The 11,751-nt window shown below is 33.9% G+C and overlaps 1 protein-coding gene across 6 annotated transcripts in view; it reads left to right on the top strand.

Moving 5' to 3' along the window:
- Window positions 1-11,751, top strand: part of LOC108745060 — a 232,298-nt gene that overhangs the window by 191,147 nt on the left and 29,400 nt on the right. The window contains exon 1 of one of the 6 annotated variants that reach the window (XM_025977232.1): window positions 5,881-6,264. The exons of 2 other annotated variants lie outside the window; for them this stretch is intronic. The gene's annotated coding sequence lies outside the window, so the exon portion shown is untranslated. Of the gene's footprint in view, window positions 1-5,880; window positions 6,327-6,353; window positions 6,452-11,751 lie in introns of those variants that run through there. 3 more of the 6 variants (XM_025977229.1, XM_025977231.1, XM_025977233.1) reach the window with 3 other exon arrangements.

Raw genomic sequence — 11,751 nt, 5'->3', positions numbered from 1 at the left:
CTACTACTCCTTCTTTCCTGACTTATCTGACTTCCTAGATATCTAAAATCAGCCACTTCTGGTCTATAAAATTTTTGTTTTTATTTTTGTTACGAATATATATAACCATAATAATTTAATAGAAGAATATTTTTTAATAAACAATATTAAGGAAAATGTTTTCCCTCCGGACAAACATGTATCTCCTCTGTTTCGCAGCATTTGTCAAGCTGTCGTCCTCGTCGTTATCTTTAATTCATCACAGCGAACGGCGAAGTGTAGCAGGTATTAAAAAAAAAAAAAAAAGAGTGACTGTATAGGCTGCTTGCCTGCAGCATTTGATTAAATCGACGCCTACATACTTACATTGATTCGTTATAAAATATTACAAGAAACCGCGTTTTACCCGAGCCATCAGTACTCAAAAGATGCTGATACGTTGAAAAATAACACCGAATCCTTTTCTACTCGGTTAGAGTTTTTATAAAAGCCGCTCGGCACGTACCAACTGTACGAACTCAAATAATGCCGATACTTTAAGGGGATTCAGATTATCGGTTCTAAATATCAAAAGTTTAATGTTTGGAACAGAGGTTTGAAATTTTGTAGTAAGATAGATAAAGCTTTGTTCTAAAGTCTGTAGAAGGCCGTTTTTTAATTTTTTAATTTCTATTGCAAATACGTGTCCTACAAGAAGTATCAACTTTAAGCAGTTGTAAAAGCTTTGAATGGTCATATTATTGAAAACCAAAACCGTACCTACTTTGTGTGAACCTTTGTCTGTTACCATACAAAAAATCACATATTTATCTCGCAGCGTTAAATCACAGTGTTTAGAATAGAAACCCATGTTTTCTGAAAAATTCGCACTAGACACGAGCGGTCTATTGCGGTCAATCCTCTTAATAAATGACACCGAATTCTTTTCTGTTTACCGATTGCATCCGCGAATAATGAAAACGCGAGTAAGGAAACCGTGAATAAGGAACTTTTACTGTATTAAAGTTAATAAATCTTATTATTATCTACATACAGTACAATCTCTGCAGCATCTATATACCAGTCGCCCCTGAAGTTAAAAGACAATTCACCAAAATTGTTCCTGGCAGTTTTGTATCTTTTCCTCAAATCTCTACGATAGAAAATCGTTTTGATAAATTAGAAACAATCCAACATAATGTAACTACACTATATTGAAAATACTCGGCCCGGAGATATTGTAAGTATATCTAATACAGTTACGAGTGGCTCCATCAACGGAAAACACAAATCACCAACATGGACATCTTATTTACGGTAACTCGTAAGGATTCTCTTGTACGATATGAGACTGTTTTCCGATTTCTGGAAAAATGAAATAGTTTCTATGCATAGAAATTTTACAAGACAGAAAATGCGGGCATCCTAAACACTGCTTTATACACTCAAGGTATCATCTTAATCAATATGTATTTTTATTGTTACGAATCCCGAATAAGTAAGGGATTTATGTCGGTTTCAAATTGCTTAAGAATAAGTCGTGTTTCACAAACTTTCAACTATCTGCCATTTTCATAGAACGAAAAAAAATAATAAATGCGGCGGTCAGTTATCAGCAGACGATTTTCTATGATACCAAACATCTGTCTGTCGATAACGTCAAGTGGCTCCATTTCCACAAAGATTATGTAAATCTCGTTGCTCATATTGGTTCAAATCTCAGAAATTCGACGATCACGGTCATGACTTGACATCGTCTACTGAGTTCGGAAAATTTAAATCAAAATCCAAGCTGTTGTAATAAATACCTGACTCATAATTTACATTCATCTATGTGGTAAATGCCATCGACAGACAGTATAGTCATTATGAGATAAATAATTTTTCTATCGATTTGGATCAATTAGTAAATGTTTAGTAACTCCGTGACTCGCTAACCGATTTATTTCTTTACATTCATTCTATGAAAATGGCAGATGGTATAAAGTGCGTGAAACATCACTTATCCTTAAGTCAACAAGGCGCGTTATAACTCACCTAAAATCCTTGTCTATTCGGAATTCTTAACAATAAAAACACATATTTTAAATTCATAAATGGGGGAGACGGGCAAAGTCAAATTTCAATTTGTGTCATTTCCGCCTGGTCTCTTGTCATCATCATAATCTCGTCAGTCCTAAGACTGATTGGACACACACCTCCATTCTTTCCTATCCTGAGCTAATCTTCGAATTTCCCCAAAACTGGAACAACCCAAGTCGTTAACTATTTTCGAACAGTAATCTAATCCAGGTCTACCTCAACTCCTCCCGGAAATAAAAATGTTCAGTCTCTCAGACTCTCTGAAAGCGAGACTCGAGACTCCGTCTCTCATCGAGTCTCTCTGGTGTCGCTGAGAGAGATTGTCGGCAGACTGTCAAAAAACTATTTAGCGTCTCTGAACCAGAAACTCGAGTCGCTCATAGAGAGATTCTCATTTCGTATCCAGCCTAAACGAGAGACTCGAGTCGCTCATAGAGAGATTCTCATTTCGTATCCAGTCTCTGAACAGAAGACTCAAATCTCTGAACGAGAGACTCGAATCTCTCAATAAGGGTGTGTCGATAGACATGATTTAAATTTCAACATATTTCAGAGATCCCAGTCTTTCTACGAGAGACTCGAGTCTCTCAATTTTTCAGTTTTATTCATTCAGTCTCTCTGTGAGAGACTCGAATCTCTGAATTAACAAATTTTTCGTTCGAGTCTCTAATACAGAGTAGAGATCCATAAAAACACCTAGGCAATAACTGAGAGACTGTAAAAGACTATGAGAGACGCTCTCAGAGACACTGAAAGACTCTGGGAGACTGGGGGAATTTTTGTCTAGGGTCTTAACTCCTGTTTCTGCCTCTAATGTGTCTCTGACTAGACCTTCATGTCTGAGAAGGTGTCCTACTAACCTGTCTTGCCTATTTATTATTGATTTCCATAGAGTCCTCTCGTCTCTTATTCTTTCTAATACCTCTTCATTTCTAACCTTTTCTACCCACGTTATCCTCATCATTCGCCTGTAACACCACATTTCGAACGCTTCTAACCTTTTCTTTTCCGCCGCGCCCACTGTCCGTGTTTCGCACCCGTACGGCGCCGTGCATACACCTTTAACGACCTTTTTCGAATTTCTAAATTAACCGTTCGCGAGCATAGAATTGACTTCTTTTTATTGAAGGCGACTCGACCCTGCGATATCCTTTGCTTTGTATCCCTACTACTCCTTCTTTCCTGACTTATCTGACTTCCTAGATATCTAAAATCAGCCACTTCTGGTCTATAAAATTTTTGTTTTTATTTTTGTTACGAATATATATAACCATAATAATTTAATAGAAGAATATTTTTTAATAAACAATATTAAGGAAAATGTTTTCCCTCCGGACAAACATGTATCTCCTCTGTTTCGCAGCATTTGTCAAGCTGTCGTCCTCGTCGTTATCTTTAATTCATCACAGCGAACGGCGAAGTGTAGCAGGTATTAAAAAAAAAAAAAAAAGAGTGACTGTATAGGCTGCTTGCCTGCAGCATTTGATTAAATCGACGCCTACATACTTACATTGATTCGTTATAAAATATTACAAGAAACCGCGTTTTACCTTTTCGATTCACAGACGACTGCGTTGCATGAGCCTCAAGCACAATATGACTCGAACGATCCCACACAAAAATGCCATTGACCATGAACTACGTTTGAAACATTTGTTTAATAACTTCTAGTATAGTTCATGCTGAATTAATTGTCATAATATACACCAATGGCAAACTCAGAACTCCACATAGAGATATTCTGTTAGATGAGCTAATCAAAAGCAGTTATTATCTATCAACAAAATTGATATGTCTTTCTGGCTTGTCTCTTGGTGGAAAATATTTAATATTAATAAAATAAAAATACTTGGTATTCTTGTCCCACAATTTTTTTATTTGTAAGAACCGCAATGCGCTTCAACCCTTATAAATACCATGTAAAACATATATTTTTATACATGCACTTTGATAATGGCATAACAGCCGAAACAATTGTCACTTTTAAATAAAAAAATTTGGTACAAAAATACAAAGTGTTTTTATTTTCTTTTAAATTCTTAATCTTAATCTTAAAGTTATTATCTTTTAATCAGTCCGATGTAGAAGAAGAAACCAGTTTCCATTATCTCCATGATCAGATTAAGCAATACCAATGGATAAACTTCTCTCATAAGTGAAATAACACATTACTTCGAACGTTTCAACCTTTGAAGAAGGATTTTAGCAAGGAAATTGTTGAGTCAAGAGAACAATATCGACATCTTCTCAATGGAGTAATACCTGGTTTTAACCTTGTACTCAAACATAGTATCCAAAAATTCAATCTTAAATTTTTAACCATTTTTGAAAAACCACCAGGTATTAAGTACTACGTAAAGAAGATGCTGATATTGTTCTCTGGCTGTTGACTCGACTTGACAAAATCCTTGATGGAGCCCTCCATCGGTGAAGTTTGTCTAATAAACTGCTATTTCATTTGAGAAAAGAACATACATTGGTCCTCACCTAAAATGTTCGCTGAATATTTGAAGATGTTGGCAGCTAGTTTACTTCTATGTTTAAGTGTTCCGAATACGTTTTGGAATCTCCAATAACGTTTGAGATTTTCCAGTGTAGTGTGGATTTGACTTTAGAGTCAGTGAGAATGTAACCCAGCAAATTAAAGACGCAACTTAAATCCTTTAAATGGTGTTATATCGAAGTCCTTGCACCTTTCCAACTTATCATCACCATAAAGTCGTCGTTATAAAATTTGAACAACATCGTAGAGATTCATCATCATCATATAAGGTCCTCATTCGTAAAACTGGTTGGACACGCACCTCCACTGTTTCCTATCCTGTGCTAATCTTCGCATTTCCCTAAAGGTAGAACAACCCACATCCTTAACTATTTGCGAACAGTAATCTAATCTAGGTCTACCTCTACCCCTCCTAACTTCCGTTTCTCTCTCTAATAGCAGTTACTATAATAATATATCATCCCGTCATTGATTAAAGTTCTCTTTTTAGTACCCCCATTAGGATTAGCTCTTTTTATACAACAAGAGACCCCTATATAATCAGTTAGATTATCAACTTTTTAACTATTTTATTATTCCTAATAAATCACTGTCTAGAAATTCGTAAAATTGAGTTTTCTAAAAACATTGACCTTGAAAATCGACCATGCCCGTCATTGAACCCATGCGACATTTGTTTTGATAACGTTTATGGTTCATTTGATAAGAATAAGCAAACGCTAAAAACATGCATACCCTACACTTTAATCAAGTTGGTTCTACATTACAACGATTTTTCCGTAATTATACTTAAATTAACTTCCAGACTAAACAATTTTTCAATAAAATAATGATATCATTATTAATATCTTAATTACCACACATACGTAATCAACAATGCCAAATCGCTTTTCGAAATAAGTTTCAGGGTGCAGTCTCTTCTCGATGAAACCATTGGAAACTGTTTGAAAGAAATACTGTTTATAATATTAAAACTATCTATGGTGGTGTTGTGATGAAACATGTTTAATATTTGAGAATCAAAACAGTAGTAGATGTTTCAACAATTGTCGAGTGATCAATAGAATATATTGTTGAAACATCTACTGTTTTGATTCTGTTAATTTTATTTATAGACCAGAGGCCCGTAACAAAAAAAAATGGCGCGATTTGCTATAGCGTCTGTCAATTGCAACTTTTTAATTTTTTAAGTTAATTAAGGCCGTATCCAAATATTCTACAGGACCGCGGGTGTAGGTACTTCGTATAGGTACAAATTATATCTTGCAAAGTTAGTACAGACTGAGCTAGTAAACGATGCCATTGAAAATTGTAATGACTCTAGATCGTTAACGTAGAAATTAGTCTGCTCCATGACATCGTTTCGTTGGTGTCGAATAACCGCGGCGGTCGCGGACGGTATACAAACGGAACAACAGACCGCGTCGATTTGAAAACCTTGTTTTGCCATTTTAGGACTCGCGTTCTTATGAAACAGAACTTATGTTTCTTTTATTACATGCAACCAACTAAAATAACTTCCAACCACTTGCGTGTTTCGAAGGATGTTTAAATTGAGATATTTTTGTGTAACTGAAACGAAATAAAAAAAAAATAAAGTGAAGTGACGATTAGCAGTGGGATTACGAATATTGTTATTGTGATTTGAATTTGTTGCAAACAGAAGACAAGAGAACGATGATTTTATTCGATCAAGGGCGCACGCAGATGACTACTTTCTAGTTAGTGAGTTAATAAGTCTATTTTTAATGGTGAACACCGCTGTCAAGTCAGTTTTCAGCAGGTAATATTAGTTTGCTGAAAAATGTGCGAATTTTCACGCAGTTGTTTATAACCCAAACGGATGGATTTTTACGTAACAGTTCCAATTAGGCACATACTAATTACAAGTTCGTCCTTTCGACATACGTATGTACTCCTGTCCATTTTTTAAATACAAAATCACCATCTAGAAATTGTTTTTGCAGAATATTAATTAATATAGGAACTTATAAAGTAGTAGTAGTAGTACATTTTCAGTTTTACGTTTAATATTGCTTTATTCTTTCATTTATTATCTCTGATAATTGATCTAATCTAATATTTGCGGTAGGTGATAAAGAACCGTAGGTACTAATTAATATTACGTCCACTTTAATACTCACTACCAGTTTCGTGTTAGTTATTTGACACTTCTTCATTTTAAGGACTTATTCTACTTCTACAACTAATTCTCTTAACATTAATAACTACTAAACAGGTATATCATTTTTTGCGTATAAACAAAACTGAAAATCAACCACTTGCATTTTTAAAAGTAAAATTTCCCAAGAAACCTTCCTTGTTTGCCTAATCTGGCCTCATGTAACTCCCATCTATTTCCCAACTTAAAAGACCTTTATTTTGAAAGTTGTTCGATGACAATGAAAACAAAAAAATGCATTATAAAGTGTGTAGGTGTTGACTACTTTAAAAAAAAAACAATTTTATTGACATTTTGTTGTTATAATCATGGTCAAACGCAATCTATTTAATACTATCTAATCATTTTTGAAAATACATATGAAATAGTGCAAAAATTTGTATATTGATGTGCTAATTAAACAATCAAACACAAGCGCACAGGTTAACACAACATTTGATTTCATCAGTTTATTTTCGTCAACTAGGCAATTGTTTTAAACCTGTTGATTAACACCGAACCAATTACATTATAAAAACTAGATGACACTTCATAGAAATATCACAAATAAAATGTAATTTTTCTAGATATATTTGTTTTATTAAAACGTCTTCGACCAAAATTTTGTCATCATTTTTATATGTATATTGCGTATGAATAACATGTGCATATTATAAACACATTTTATGAAAATTTACATATGTAAATAATTACAAAAATGATGATGATGACACAGATCATGAGTCGAAGGTCGTCTATAGTGTATGCAACAACATTTGAACGTAATAATACACATTTACACAAGCATTTACACATAAACAGATATGAATACAACATATTATTATACATATGTCGGTAATGTAAAACGAAGTCATGCCTTGTCGAGTTCTCCTTTTAAGCAGGACGTGCTGAATCACAAGGGTTTGGTGTTGTTTTGTATCATTTATCTGACAATTATGTTCTATGAATAGCGTTTGTTGCTGATAGTACATGAATAACAACGTTTTTGCAGCAATTGCATACGATATTATCGACTACTTAATTAACAAATCCGAAATCAAAGTCAAAACTTATAAAAGTGCTGATTTTTTTCTCTAGAAACTGCTTCTATTTATACAGAATAATCTTCGCATTCCTCTAAAACTACTTATTATAAGTAACGTCTTACCTCCAAACACTGACTTCTTCAGATGAGTAATCAATGGTAAAGTGAAAGATTCTCTAAGAAATATTAAGCTGAAGTAAGTCGTTAAATAGGTGTACTTACCTAAACAACTAGAATAAATTGAGCAGAGAGAAATTACTACCATCTGCTTAATCATTTAATTGTAGTTACCTATTTTGTTTTACAATTTTCTCCCAGCAAAATCTATAAACTTTATACGTTAAAAAGTCCTATTACTATTAAAATTTCGAATGAAATCCTTCTGAGAAATCGTCGAGTCGTTTAATGAACTGGTTTTAATTAGTTAATTTAAGTAATGTCTCCAGTTAAATCTAAAAATGATGTCATTTAAAGGCACTTATTAGCAGCCTTATCTTCAGGGACTGATACTACATTTTGAAGTTCAATTCTTGGGGACACTGTCATAGTTTTAGTTATATTTAGGGTAAGTTGGTTATTGCCGAGTCCTTTGTACACATTGTGTAAAAAACTATTCATTTTGATTTGCGCATCTTGCCAAGTAAAGAATAGTATCTTCTTTTATAACGTCCATGAGATTATTTACATACTGCAGGAACATCAGTGGTCCAAACATAGTACCTTGTGGCACACCTACGTTAACCGCATGAAGCTAATGTAATGTTCGTGTGTTTAACAAAATTTACTTCTAAGACTGATAACGACAAAAACTATTTATTTACACTAATTATTAAAGAACTTAAAAACACTATTAAATTNTATTATTGTTAACAATATGCTACATCACATATGTAAAAGACAAAGTGTTGGAAGATTGCGCTGATGTATAACAAAAATGTAAAAGCTACTTGAAAAGATTCTTTAAAATACTCAATTTTAAACTAAAAATAAAAACGAAAAAAAATACGAAAGGTAAGAAATATTACCCAAAACGCACGGAGTATAAATATAATCTAGTATTGAAAAACTATATTATTGAATTTTTCGTGAATTACAGGGGAAATTACTTAGGTTATCGACACCCATCCTTTCTGTTGACCTTTATAAAATACTAATAACAGGACACTTTCATTAAACTTAAGAAGTGGTAAAATTAGATCTACTTGATATGTATTTTTATTATGAAAATTTGTTAAAAATAGACAGAAAATAGTTAAGCTTCATAGATCCAGTTTATTACTATGTTTAATCCGTTCGTGGGCATTGTGAGCTGCTATTAAAGCTCGGTTTTGCTATCACAATAATTCCAGAGCACAGAATTGGCTTTAACACGCGTATTTCTACTTTATTAAAGGAAGATTCTGTGAATGCGTGCTTTATATTCACATCAGTTCAGTCTCCAGGGTTACATAAAACAACCAATTCTTGGCAAGAACTCCAGCAGACTAATCCCTAAGTAATTTAATTGTTCCTAGTTAAGCCCATGGCATATTTATTAGGATCCAAAGAAACCTCACAGCTTTTATTGCCGACACACATTTAGTTTTGTACAAAATAAATGTTTTTGATTACATAAGTGTGACAATTATACTCCTCGCTGGAGTTTTGTAGATAACTTTGATTATGGTCTGTCTAATATTCGCGGGGTATTCATTCCATAAATATGCAGCGAATACATAAACCGTGGATATGGAATGATAATTAGTATGGAATCATGGGGATACGTTCTAAGCTTCCAAAATAAAACCGATATGTATCAAAATAAAATCAATGTATTGATAAATTCGCAATTAAAATTAATCGTTATAATCACCTTTAGGTAAGAGTTTAAAAAATTTAGTGATTTTTTCTTGTATTGAATTTTGAAATTAGTCCACTCGGTTACATTATAAAAGTTGCCTCGGCACGAGCCATCAGTACTCAAAAGATGCTGATACGTTGAAAAATAACACCGAATCCTTTTCTACTCGGTTAGAGTTTTTATAAAAGCCGCTCGGCACGTACCAACTGTACGAACTCAAATAATGCCGATACTTTAAGGGGATTCAGATTATCGGTTCTAAATATCAAAAGTTTAATGTTTGGAACAGAGGTTTGAAATTTTGTAGTAAGATAGATAAAGCTTTGTTCTAAAGTCTGTAGAAGGCCGTTTTTTAATTTTTTAATTTCTATTGCAAATACGTGTCCTACAAGAAGTATCAACTTTAAGCAGTTGTAAAAGCTTTGAATGGTCATATTATTGAAAACCAAAACCGTACCTACTTTGTGTGAACCTTTGTCTGTTACCATACAAAAAATCACATATTTATCTCGCAGCGTTAAATCACAGTGTTTAGAATAGAAACCCATGTTTTCTGAAAAATTCGCACTAGACACGAGCGGTCTATTGCGGTCAATCCTCTTAATAAATGACACCGAATTCTTTTCTGTTTACCGATTGCATCCGCGAATAATGAAAACGCGAGTAAGGAAACCGTGAATAAGGAACTTTTACTGTATTAAAGTTAATAAATCTTATTATTATCTACATACAGTACAATCTCTGCAGCATCTATATACCAGTCGCCCCTGAAGTTAAAAGACAATTCACCAAAATTGTTCCTGGCAGTTTTGTATCTTTTCCTCAAATCTCTACGATAGAAAATCGTTTTGATAAATTAGAAACAATCCAACATAATGTAACTACACTATATTGAAAATACTCGGCCCGGAGATATTGTAAGTATATCTAATACAGTTACGAGTGGCTCCATCAACGGAAAACACAAATCACCAACATGGACATCTTATTTACGGTAACTCGTAAGGATTCTCTTGTACGATATGAGACTGTTTTCCGATTTCTGGAAAAATGAAATAGTTTCTATGCATAGAAATTTTACAAGACAGAAAATGCGGGCATCCTAAACACTGCTTTATACACTCAAGGTATCATCTTAATCAATATGTATTTTTATTGTTACGAATCCCGAATAAGTAAGGGATTTATGTCGGTTTCAAATTGCTTAAGAATAAGTCGTGTTTCACAAACTTTCAACTATCTGCCATTTTCATAGAACGAAAAAAAATAATAAATGCGGCGGTCAGTTATCAGCAGACGATTTTCTATGATACCAAACATCTGTCTGTCGATAACGTCAAGTGGCTCCATTTCCACAAAGATTATGTAAATCTCGTTGCTCATATTGGTTCAAATCTCAGAAATTCGACGATCACGGTCATGACTTGACATCGTCTACTGAGTTCGGAAAATTTAAATCAAAATCCAAGCTGTTGTAATAAATACCTGACTCATAATTTACATTCATCTATGTGGTAAATGCCATCGACAGACAGTATAGTCATTATGAGATAAATAATTTTTCTATCGATTTGGATCAATTAGTAAATGTTTAGTAACTCCGTGACTCGCTAACCGATTTATTTCTTTACATTCATTCTATGAAAATGGCAGATGGTATAAAGTGCGTGAAACATCACTTATCCTTAAGTCAACAAGGCGCGTTATAACTCACCTAAAATCCTTGTCTATTCGGAATTCTTAACAATAAAAACACATATTTTAAATTCATAAATGGGGGAGACGGGCAAAGTCAAATTTCAATTTGTGTCATTTCCGCCTGGTCTCTTGTCATCATCATAATCTCGTCAGTCCTAAGACTGATTGGACACACACCTCCATTCTTTCCTATCCTGAGCTAATCTTCGAATTTCCCCAAAACTGGAACAACCCAAGTCGTTAACTATTTTCGAACAGTAATCTAATCCAGGTCTACCTCAACTCCTCCCGGAAATAAAAATGTTCAGTCTCTCAGACTCTCTGAAAGCGAGACTCGAGACTCCGTCTCTCATCGAGTCTCTCTGGTGTCGCTGAGAGAGATTGTCGGCAGACTGTCAAAAAACTATTTAGCGTCTCTGAACCAGAAACTCGAGTCGCTCATAGAGAGATTCTGAACTTAATAT

The sequence above is a fragment of the Agrilus planipennis genome, unplaced genomic scaffold (assembly GCF_000699045.2).
Source record: "Agrilus planipennis isolate EAB-ADULT unplaced genomic scaffold, Apla_2.0 scaffold39, whole genome shotgun sequence".
In the NCBI taxonomy this organism is placed as follows: domain Eukaryota; kingdom Metazoa; phylum Arthropoda; class Insecta; order Coleoptera; family Buprestidae; genus Agrilus; species Agrilus planipennis.
This window is presented reverse-complemented; position numbering and strand designations above follow the sequence as displayed.